Source organism: Phascolarctos cinereus, unplaced genomic scaffold (genome assembly GCF_003287225.1).
Source record: "Phascolarctos cinereus isolate Bilbo 61053 unplaced genomic scaffold, phaCin_HiC Scaffold_8;HRSCAF=390, whole genome shotgun sequence".
NCBI lineage: Eukaryota > Metazoa > Chordata > Mammalia > Diprotodontia > Phascolarctidae > Phascolarctos > Phascolarctos cinereus.
Window position 1 is genome coordinate 28270201 of NW_027556291.1, and position 12075 is coordinate 28282275.

General features: G+C 46.1%; 1 protein-coding gene across 1 annotated transcript in view; it reads left to right on the forward strand.

Annotated features, from left to right (window-relative positions):
* GABRA3 (gamma-aminobutyric acid type A receptor subunit alpha3) overlaps nt 1-12075 on the forward strand; it is a 162467-nt gene that overhangs the window by 105520 nt on the left and 44872 nt on the right. The window lies entirely within an intron of this gene.

The window sequence follows — 12075 nt, forward strand, 5'->3', positions numbered from 1 at the left end:
GGGAAGGTTCAGTGAGGCCGAGGTGTGGAGGGAACACGGTCTATAAAGCAAGGAGGTTGGAGATGGGATTTTTTTATGAGGAACAGCTGTCAGGCCAGTTTGACTGGAAGAATGTGTGAACAGTTCATTTCTAGTTCTAGCTCCCATGATAGGTAGTAGAGGGGAAATGAGGCTGCTTTCCGTGGCTTTTTGTACCACTTCCAGTGATCCTGGGGAAGTATTTAACTTGCAGGAACCCCTAGCTTTCCTGAGCCCTTCAACTATGTCATCCTGGAAGAAACCTGGCTCCTCAGACAGCCCATACTTCATGGGGAAGGGGGAAAGGGAGAGAGAAAGAGAGCAAGAGCCTCATTCTATTTCTGTCCCTGCAACTGAGTCACTTTGTGACCTTCTGCAAGTCACTTAACCTGTCTATGCTTCCTCCTGGGCCTGATTCTGTGAAATGGGGATAACAATAATGCCTGCCACTGCTGCCTGCCTTTTAACATAGTTGGCAGAGGGCTTTGAACCCTTCCGGAACAGATACTCTGCAATATTGGAGACACCGTCACTGTCATTATTCTGCCCCTCGGTAGCCTGATCCAAGCTTCCTGCGAAGCTGGAGGGGTGGGGGTTGGCTCACACATTACTTCACCAGGGGAGCCACTGGAAAAGCCCAATTTAATCACTTCGAGCCTTAGGGTTTAGAGTGTTTGGGGAAAAGCCATTGCTGCCCTCGATGATGCCTCAAGAAAGGCTTCTTGTGTTGGGTCTCCATTGTTTTCTAGTACAGGGATTTTGTTGAAAGGAGCGAAGGACTAGGAAGCCCTTTTCCAGCACCAGCTCCATGGTAGGTACCTGGTAAGAGCTTGTTGAAAGACAAAAAACCCTCAGAATTGGAAACGAACACCAACATCTACTTAGCCTGTCGGAGAGCACATTAGCAAGAGGCGTAGACGTGTTTGGAATCTAGTAACCCCATCCCTGCCTCCTTTCCTAGAGGCTGGGTCTGTCTGGGTGGATGCTTTGAACATTTGTGTCCTATGAGGTGGAAAGAGTGAGCAAAGCTGAAGGGTCATCTTGACTTGGCCACAAGGCTACAGTCCTGGCAGGCACTGGGTTGCACTCCCCTCTCTGCTCCCCATGCAAACAGCATATAATCTAGCTCTTTCATTATAGAGAAGGACTATTAAATGGAGGGGGGGCCAGAGAAAGTACTTGGATGAGATGACTTGTAATCAGCTTAACAAAGCCCTGATGGCTTCCCTGTTATGGAAGTCTTCCTTGTAATAGTATTTGCTACAATGGGATTTTACCTGAGTTTCTTGTTCATTACCTTTAATGCCCCCCACAAATCCAAATCTAGCAGGCTTCATCTTTTCAGGCTGAGAGAAAGAGCAGGAGAAAGTGTGCTGCTGGCCACTCATTGTTTGGGGAGGGAGTGGTCCCTGGGATTTTCTTGTTTCTGCTGTTGTGATGGGGTGCTATAGAGTTCCCACTGGCTCCCCGGCAGCAGCCACGATCTTGACAGCTTTGCATACCAGGTGACTGGCTCCAGCTGCCCCTTTGAAGGAACACTCCCAGACCAGGTGACCACAGTCAGCAACGCTGGTGGCCAAGACAGGAAGCAGCTGGGCTGGCAGAGCAGAAGCCCCAGGGTGGGTGGGTGGGGGGGAGCACCAGGGTTTCTCCTGAGCCGGCTAAAATGGAGCTTTTCCAAGCTGGATGTTTCCCAGCACTACCCTCACTGTAAGCCCCAGACTGAACACCCGATGGATTCAGGGGCCTGTGCTAGGCACCAGGGAGGGAAGAAAAGGAAACAAGAACTTATTAAGTGCCTACTATGTGTCAGGCACTGTACTAAACACTTTACAAATTTATCTCATTTGATCCTCACAGCAACCCTGCAAGGTTGGTATTATTATCCCCATTTTACAGATGAAGAAATTGAGGTAGAGAGAGAAGTTAAGTGACTTGCCTAAGATCACACAGCTAGGAAGTGTCTGAGACTAGATTTGAACTAAGGTCTTCCCGACTCCAGCCCCGTGCTCTATGGTGCCACCAGCCTAGGGAGAGAGACATAAATAAGAGAAATTCTGTGGCCCTGAAAGCTGCCTAACAATCCCAGGCTGCACTGCTCAGCACCAGGCAAGTGGGACACTGAAAGTCAATATGATCTGGCGGAAAAGGGCACTCACTGGATCTTGAGTTGGGGGACCTGAGTTCAAGTCTGGCATTGCCACTCCCTGGTTGTGTGACCTTGGGCAAGTCACTTCACTTCTAGGTATCTCGATCCCCTTATACAGTAAATTAAGGGGCTAAGACTCTTCCCAGTCTTGTTCTGGTCCTAAGATACCAAGTAAGCGCAGTAGGAGGACAATCCAATAAACAAAAAAAATCAAACCAGCCCTGCCTGTAAGGAGCTTATATTCTGTGTGTGTGTTTGTGGGGGGGGGGGGGGTATGACATGCACACAGTAAATAGAGATTCTTTGAGGCAGAGGGGAGCAGACACTACCAGTGAAGACTGGGGCTGCCCTCGGGGCTTTAGGCCTTAGTGCTTCCTTCTGTGATTCTCTATTCCCCAACCAGCCAGGACAACTTCTTTTATGATGGAGCAGTGCTAAAGAGGCAGTTGAAAATAAGTCTGGATTTGGAGTCACAGGAACAGCTGCCTCCACTACTTTAAGACTGAATGACAAGGTTCAGCTAGCAGACTTCTATGGGCCCTTGCAGGCCACAAGTGAATGAGCCTCTCCTTGTAAGAGATCTTCATACAGGTGATCAGCAGACCACCAGGGGTACCTCCTCCTCCAGATCCCAGCTGCTCAGGCCAGCACTGGTTTGTCACAAACCCTCATCACTATCTGAGGCCAGGAAAGCAAGGGGTTTCTGTAGATGAATGCGTCACTTGCTTTGGCTCTTTGGGCTCATATTTCAAGTGACTCACCCTCTGCAGATAATAGCTGTTAGTGATTTACTGTTCTTTATTCCCAGTAAAGCACAAAGACAGCTAGTGCGACAAAGCGCCCTTCCCACGGCAACTACAGTGATTCTACAACCTGACACATCATTTACCAAAACTGCTTGGCTGGCCAGGGGAGAAGGGCTGGCTGTGGCCAGGGAGAGGCATGGCCCTTTTGGCCTGTGCCATTCAATCCACCTCAACCAATCATCATTGAGTATCTACCGTGTGCTCTGCCAGGCACTGAGAATGCCAAGACAAAAGGGAAGCAGTCCCCATCCTCAAGGACCTTACATTCTGTTGGCTTGGGAAGCGGGGACTGATTTGATTTGACATGAACACAAGTAACTAAACATGAATGTCAATTCAAGGAGAGAGCAGAGTGGAAATCAGGAAAGGTCTGATAGAACAGGTGGCTTTGGGGGCTATGCCTGGAGGGAAGCTTGGGATTTCACACCTGGGGCCAATAGCTCTCGACATTCCCAATTCTTAGCTGTTCCTTGACACCACACTAGCAGAAATGCCAACTGTCCTTCTCCCAAAGACAAGGCTCCCAGTTCTCAATCATCCAACCAGGAATGAATCTGTCCATCCAAGGCCTGGTGCTGTTAGACATACAAAGATGACCTAGTCATGGCTCCTGCCCTCTAGGAACTTTTAACCTAGCTGGGGAAACAATCCCAATCCACATGGAGCCACCGAAGAAAACCAGGAGTACTTTTGATCATGACCCTTTGTGGCAGAGATAGGACACTATAAGGAAGGGAGAGTTAATGTGCTTTGTTCCAGAAGCTTCAGTGGCTTCCTATTGCCCCTAGGACAAAGTGCAAAGCCTCAGTCTGATCTTTAAAGTCCTTCCCAGTCTGATTCCTAGTTACCTCTTCAGTCTTAAACTACTCCACTTCATGTACTTTGTATCCCCAGCACATTGGACTACTAGCTGTTGCCCATCCATGCCATTCTACCTTCCTCCTCTAGACATTTGCCCAAGCTCTTTCTCCTTGCGTAGAATGCACTGTCTTCTTCCCTTTGCCTCTTAGAATCTCTAGATGCCTTTAAAATACAGCTTAGATACCACTGTGTCTAAGCATACCATTGTATGTGCTTTGCATTTTCTTCTCTGCATACCTATTGTGTGTACCTGGTAGAATAAGAAGCTTCTTGAAGGCAGAGGTGGTTGTGCTTTTTGTCTTTCCCCAGGACCTAGCACAGGGCCTAGCATAAAGGAGACAATTGATGAATTGAATGGAATGGCTGCAGAAGACAGAGAGGGCTTTATAGAGGCAGTGGAACTTCAGCTAGGCCTCGAAGGATGGAGAGTTTATAGAGGAGATCACAAGGCATTCCAGAAGGGAGGAACAAAAGAAGTCAAAGGTGGCCCCATGCAGAGAACTCTCTCTAGAATGAGGCCTGGTCATTTGCCCCAGGCTAGGGGCAAGCAGAGTCTTTGACAGAGTATATCATCTGAGTGGGTTCTGACAATCTCTGGCTTCTCAGGTTTCTCAGGAAATCCAAGGAGCCTGCTCACTTGCCTTGCTCCTGCCAGCCAGGGCTTCTTGGGATTATTTATGTCGTGTACCCCCTTGGCAGTCTGGAGAAGCTGATATACATATGAAGGTACATATCCACACACCCCTTCCTAGAGCCAGGTTTTTCAATGCATAAAATCAAATTCCTAATGTTAGAAAGGAAGCCAGTTATAGTGAAATACTGTTAGCAGAATATTTAAAAAATGTTCATAGACTCCAAGTTAAGAACCCCTAACCCTTATTTTGTAAAAGAAACTGAGGCTCAGAAAGAGGGAGGTACTTACCCAAGGCTGTGCTTTGACCTCAGGCCTAACCCAAATGATGCCAAATCTAGTGTTGTCCCCAGCAAGCCACGCTGTTGCTGTCATGCTGTCCTCTTGTGATTTCTATCTTCCTAAACATCATAGAGGGGCTGGTGGAGGGAATGCCCAGGCTGATGAAGTCACAAGTTCTTGACATGAAAAAATATTATGAACCAAGAGAGATGCCTTCAAACTCTAGTATTATAATTGATCTTTAAAAATCTTCCTGTAACGCTAATACCCCAGGGGCTTTGCGAGCTCAACAGCCTGGATATTCCTTCCAACGAAGCAGGAATGCCCATCCATGCCCCCTAGCAAGTGACTTACCCTTAATATAATGCACTGATAAAATGGAAAACGGACTTAAGGTTTCATTCGCCTGTCGGCTAACATTTTCACCGGTATAGTGAGATTTTTATCTGTCCATTGGCCAACAAGCATTTTAAAGTACTCCGAGCACCCTGTGGGGCATCGAGGCTGCAAAACAAAAATGAATGAAATGGCTCCTGTCCTCCAGGAGTTGATGTTCTTCAGAGGAACAGCTAGAGGGTTGGTGCCCTCTCCTTTCATGTATACATCTAGGAATATAAAAAATGTATACAAAGGAAACGCAAGGTAATCAGAGGGAGACATCAAAAAAGTCCTCATGTAGAAGGGCTGTAAGGAAAACCAGGGATTCTGAAGGGTGGTGATGAGGAGGGATGGCATTTCTTGCATGGGGTACAGCCTGTGCAAAGACATGGGGGTGGAGTATGGAATGGCATTTGTGAGGAAAAAGAGGAGCAATTTGACCACACCATACAATAGGAGTTCTTGACCTTTTCTTGAGTCACAGACCCCTTTACCCATCTGGTGAAACCTACGGGGCCCTTTCCAGAATAATGCTTGTAAATGCACAAAAGAAAATACATAGAATTACAAAGGAAATGAATTCTATTAAAATAGTTTTCAAAATATAAATAACAAAACAAGTTCATGGACCCAAGGTTAAGAAGCTCTGCAAAGGGTATGTGAGGAGGAATGATGGACTGTGGTCAAAGCTGGGCTTTGCTACTTTGGTAGATGCATAGAGGACGGATTGGAAAGGGAGTGCTGAGTTGGAGCATCCAATTAAGATGCTACTGCAATCCTTTTTTACACTTTACAAAGGAAACCAATTATATTGACTACAGTTATCAGAATATTTTTTTAAAAAAACAACCAAATTCACAAGACTCCAGGTTAAAATTTTCTGACCCTCATTTTAGAGAAAAAGCTGAACCTCATATAAAAGGTAACGAGGGTCTGATAAATCTCCAGGTAAGCAAGGAAATGGGGCATTGCTTATGTTGGGGAGGGCTTTACCCTCCTAACCCAGGGGTAGGGATCCTACGGCCTCAAAGCCACAGGTTCCTCATCTCTGTCCTAACCTTTGGCCATAGGCTTGATGGTATAGCCAGGGCAGGGGAGGTCACTAATACTCCAGTACACTCACTCCTGGGCCCCCAAGGCTATAAAATGGCAAACTTCCTGTCTTAGAGAGGAAGAACCCCAACCTAATCCCCCATCTCCCATTGAAATCGGGGATTTCTATGCTGTTCGATGACCCAGCCCTGCAGGCACTGAAAGTAATGAGGGAGAAGGAGTAAGAGCTGGAGTAGGAGAAGAACCTAGAAAAGGCTGACTGAAGACTTGCTTGCCTTGTGAGAAGAGAGGAGGTATTCTGATGGGAATGGCTGGTTACTCTTCTAGTCCCCTCAAGGGGGCACTTTGAGAAACCAAGATGGGCTAATCAAGCTTTACATTCTTAGAACCTGTTTATTTGAAGATATCAATTTAAGTTTGGATTGGAGCCTGGGCTTTAAGAGGAGCTAGCATATTCTGTGCACAGTTTCCCATGTGGTTTCCAACGTTATTAACACCTTTGTTTTAATCCCACATCCTCTTGGGAAGCAGCTGGCACTCTTTCCAGGGAAGCCATCTGCATTTATAGATACATAATGACAATTTCCAGTTGCTGTCCACGGTACTGAGTTATTTCTGAGACAAATGATCCTAAATGGAAAACAATGATCAGCTGAGTATAAAAGCGCCAGCACACTGTTTATGAGTCACTGTAAACCTTAGTTGCAGCACATTAGAAGGAAGTTTCCTTGTCTTCCAACCACTAGAGAGTGAGAATGCTCCTTGAGGATGATGGATTCTTAGTAGACCAGTGGTAGACACTCCCAAGCATCTCTTTAAAGCTGTAGGTACAGAAATGATGTGGGTTCACCCTGGCACTTCCAGGTCACTAGCATTTTCCACAGAGAGTGCCTGCTCTACATACGTGGACACACGAGCCCCAGGAAGAACAGGGAGGGCTTGAAATCATACAAGTCTAAAGCTGGATGGAACCCTAGAGCATCTGACCCTTTGGTTCTAACCACAGGGAACACTAAAGCCCAGAGATAGATGAAGTAGCTTTTTCAATGTTATGCAACTGGTTCATGGTAGAGCCAAGATGAGAACCTAGATTTTCTGTTTCCCAGGCCAAGGTTCTCTCCATCACACCACACTTCCTCTCAAGATCCTGACTGTGCAGCCCTTTCCACATATCGCTCAATGAATCCACAGACATACCAAGTCATAATTCAGCTTTCTGCATTTGATGGGTGAGGGAGCAAGTACTGGTGATCCTGCCTCAACTCGGGAATCAAATCGAGGTCTTTGAATGCTGGGGTTGGGGGTGAAGGGTGGATGGGGAACGCTTCCTTCTCAGCCTAGCTGTGCTGCTAGCAGCCACCCTCCAGCTGGTCCAATTGGCCAACACTTCCAATGTGGGCAGAAATGCACACAGTCTTTGAAAAAAAAATTGCAGTTGAACATATGGATTTGTGACAACCTTCCAAAAGCAAGCAAACCAGCAGTTTCCACTCAGAGTAGCTGTATTGGTGAACGCTTAAGTCTAAGTCACTGCTAGATGCACTTATGGACCACCTGCCCCCATGCTCTAGTAGGCCCAGGGTAGCTAGAGTCTTCATCCCATCATTTCCTCATCCTTTAGTTTTGCACCTTGAAGGCATATGAACAGGGCCTTGGCAATTTGCAGGTTCAGGAGAAGTGAGTTTTGCTGACGCGCCGGCTTCTTGTGTTAGATGTTATTTATTGAAAGGATTCCAGAAAGGTTTAATAAAGAAAATTGGGTTCCCTCCCTCAATGTATATGGATATTTGGAAGATTCAGCCTCTTAGGTATAATGGCAAGGGAAAATTATACTGCCAGCTACCTTGCTGCCCCAAGAACATCAAGAGTAATGTACGGGTAGATAGATGATCTATGTGGGGTACCCGGTGCATACAGAATATCCAGTTGGCAAGTATGTTGATTGAAAATCACTGCCTTGAGAGCCAGTGGGGTATAGTAGAAAGGAGATCTGGGTTTGAGTTCCAGCCCTACCACTTATTGCAGTGTGACCTTGGGTAAGTTCCTCCCAGTCACTAAACCTCAGTTTTCTCTTCTATAAAATGGGGCTTAGAACAGAGCTTCTTAAACAGTGGGTCTCGACCCCAATGGGGTCACAAAAATTTGGCAACAGTAAAAGGTTCCTGAATGCACAATGACAAAAAGTTAATTAAAAATCAAATGTGTAGTGAATCCGAGGTGTTTCTGGCAGTGCTGGCCCATGTTGCAATGTGCAACTTCACTGCAGCCTTGGTTCTGAACACAAAGTGTGCACACTTTGCCCCGTGCATGCCCTCAGGCCTCGCAATGCCAAGGAAAGCTGCCAAAAACAATGGGAAAAGGGGTCACAAGTGGAAAAAGTTTAAGAAGCCCTGGCTTAGAAGATGTATACTACCTTACCTCATAGGAATGTCCTTTGCAAACCACAACATGCTACAGATGGGGGGAGGGGCTACATTATAGATGAGCCATTCCCTGCTCATCTGCCTTTGCCCTGGTTAATACACATTAATTAAGCACCTACTGTAAGCCAGGAATTTTCTTCGATGGATCCTGGAGATGCAAAGACAAAAACAGTTGCTGCCTTGAAGGAGCATTCGATGGCTATAAAACATACAGGGCAGATACAAAGAAACCTTGCAAAGTTGTGGGGGTGCTAGTGTCTGGGAGAGGGAGGACCATGAAAGGTCTTATGCTGAAGGTGGCCCCTGAAGGAAACTAGAGATTCCAACACGGAAGTAGGAGGAGTTTTGATGTCAAACAAAGGCATCTATATCTGATCCTAGAATTAAGAGAGAGCCACTGGAAAGAAGTGGCGTAATCAGACCTGTGATGTACAAACATCATTTTGGCATCTGTGGGGAGGATGTATTGGAGTGAGGAGACTCTTGAGGGAGGGAGACCCATGAGCAGGCTATTGCAATGGTCCAGGTAAGAGTTAATGAGAACCTGACCTAGGGGTGGTGGCTGTGTGAGCCAAGAGAAAGGGACACACGAGAGAGGTGGTGGATAGGTAGAAATGATAAGATTTGGCAACTGGTTGGGTACACAGGGTGACTGAAAGTGGGGAGCTGAGGATGATACCAAGGATATGAGCCTGGGTGATTGAAAGGATGGTGGTACTTTCAAAAGAATTAGGGAAATTCAGAAGAGGGGTGGATTTGAGCAGAAAGGTGATGAGTTTTGCTTACTTCCTGTTGAGTTTGAGGTGCCATCCAATTGTATGCATCCTAGAGACAGTTGGTAATATGGGACTGAAGCTGGCCATAGAGATCTGGGCATCATCTGCATAGAGATTGTAGTCAGAACACTGGCAGCTGGTGCCGTCAAAAAGTGACAGCAGGTCAAGAGAAGGGAGAATAGGATCCTGGACAGAGCCTTCTGGGGTCATAGCCATAGTTAACATTGCTGATGATCCAGAAAAGGAGACTCATCTACCCAAACCCAAACTAGGTAGAGCTGGCCAGATGCTGGGCTTTGTAGATATCTTGGGAAAGTCTTGCCGTTTGATATGGAAGGCATTTTATGCTCCCCTCACCAGTTACTCAGCCTTTTAGCCTCCTTACCTCTGTTCATATTATTCTTTCCCCTTCTTGATCTAGTCAAGTCTTAGCCAACCTCCAAATCCCACCCCTCCCTGGTTACTCCAAGCCACACTGACCCCTCCCTCCTCAGAGCTAGCAGAGACTATCTGTGAAATTATAGGAAGAAAAATGAGAACAATAGCAGGAATCCCAGTAGTTGACATTTCTGAAACTCTTTCAGGTTGAACCAAGTTCTTTCCTCCTAATAGCCCTATGAAACAAGCAGTGTGAGTGTTGTTGAATCCATTATAGAGATGAGAAAACTGAGACTCAGAGAGGTCAAACATTTGGCACTTAGCAAACATGGTCTTGTACTTATGGCGTAATGGGGGGTGTGTGTGTGTGTGCGCGTGTGTTTTCTCCCCACCTATAAGCTCCTTGAGGGGAGGAACCACATTTTATTCACTTCATAGTTCCCTTAACATACAGTACTAGGCATTTAGTACCTAGTATTTCAGGATCATTGGATTTGGAACTAGAAGGGGCCTTACAGATCAACTTAGTCCAACACTTTCATTTTACAAATGATGGGTGAAATGACTTGTCCAGAGTCACACAGATGAGTAAATAGCAGAGCCAGGATCTCACCCAAAGTCTCTTGTCTCCAAATGTAATGCTTTTCTCACTCCATTAGCACTCTTGGATTTTCAAAAGTTAACTTGCTGGCCTTGGCATTGCCCCCATGCTTTACCATTTTCTTGCCAGCTTCTTGGCCCCTAGGGCACTGGTCTCCCTCTCTTTGCCATATTTGTAGGGCTTTCTCCGAAAGGCTCCAAAGAATGAGGTCCACCATGGCAGCACTAGGCTTAGCCCAGGTTGCCAGGAAACTTGCAAATGGAGCTCCTGTGGCCTGATCTCTGCTCTGCACGTAGAACTATATACACAGCATGTTGATTATTTATTACAACAACACGTCACTTTTCACTTGAGCTGCCTCAGTAATTGCCTAGGAAGTGAGACATATTCCTCTTGGCCTGACATCTTGATGTTTCATTAAGCAAGACTCCTGGTCCCAAGGAGTCCTTGGGCCATACATGGAAATGAACAGCAGGGAAGGGGGCTGAGCAGGGTTAAGAGTGGCAAGGGGGGGGGGTAGAAGTGATGCCAGGATTGATGGCTTGGCTGTCATCTCATTAGAGTTTAGGAAGGATGACATGAAAAAATATTTAGGATCCAAAGGGCTGACTGGGAATTGCTTAACATAGCTAGAGTTGTGTGTCTTTCTGCTGTGTTGGTACCATTTCAGTTTTGGGGGCTTCTATCTAGGCCAAGGAAAGTTGGGTCAGGTAGGGAAATTAGAGAGGAACACTTATGACTGCAGGTGTTCAAATGGCAAGCATTCCCTTCTCCTTCACCCATTTCATTCAGCCAATAACATCCTATAGGGAGGGCTATCCACCATGTTTCAACATTTCAATGAATCCATAGGCTCATCAATATGCATCACCAGAGCCATAACAGCCACTTGTGCACTGGGGACAAATATTAAAAAATGTCACCATGAACCAACTTAAAAAAAAGAAATCCCATTGATCCAGGGCGGGGCTGAGGGTGTAGGATAGAACAACAGGGCGAGACACGGGCAGGCAGGGAAGGCAGGGCCTCTGGAAGTTTTCGATTTTAATCAAGTAGGTACCTAAACTCAGTTGTTTCTCTGCTACCGGAGGATTTGCAAATTCTATCCCCCACCCTTTGAATTTCAGTGAGAAGAGGAAAAAGCCTGGTTCCAGCTGCACAGATCACAAGCCCTCCACACCTTACTCCCTTTTGTGCTTGCTAGTAAGCACCAAATCAATGCCTTTTCATTCCTTCATTAATTCTTGTCTATGTATTCCCACAAATCCTCCCAAAGTGAGATTTACCCAATGTGCCCAAGGCCATCCTCTTCCTTTGAATATATTCTTGATACCAATGCACCTCCTTTACATGTGCCACAACCATCTACTCCACATTAATACTCCATTATTAATACTCCCCTATGCCTTGAGAATAACAGATTAGGCTAGAGTTGCTGAAAAGGTATGATTTTGTGCTTTTTCATAATAATAAGAGTGACTCAGTGATTTTTCTTACAATCTGGCTCAGTGACCCTCCTAGAGGCCCATCATAATTCCTTAAGGTGTGACATTGAGAATTCCAACCAGGTGGGAGCTCTACCAGTGTCAGAGAGAAGTGAGAAATTTACTTTAGCTCAAAAGGGTGTGTGGTGTCTGGCTGTCAGATGGGAAGTGATCACTTTGTTCAGGGATCAGGAGGGGAGCCCAAAGAAAATGGATAGTGGAAAGCAAGACCCTT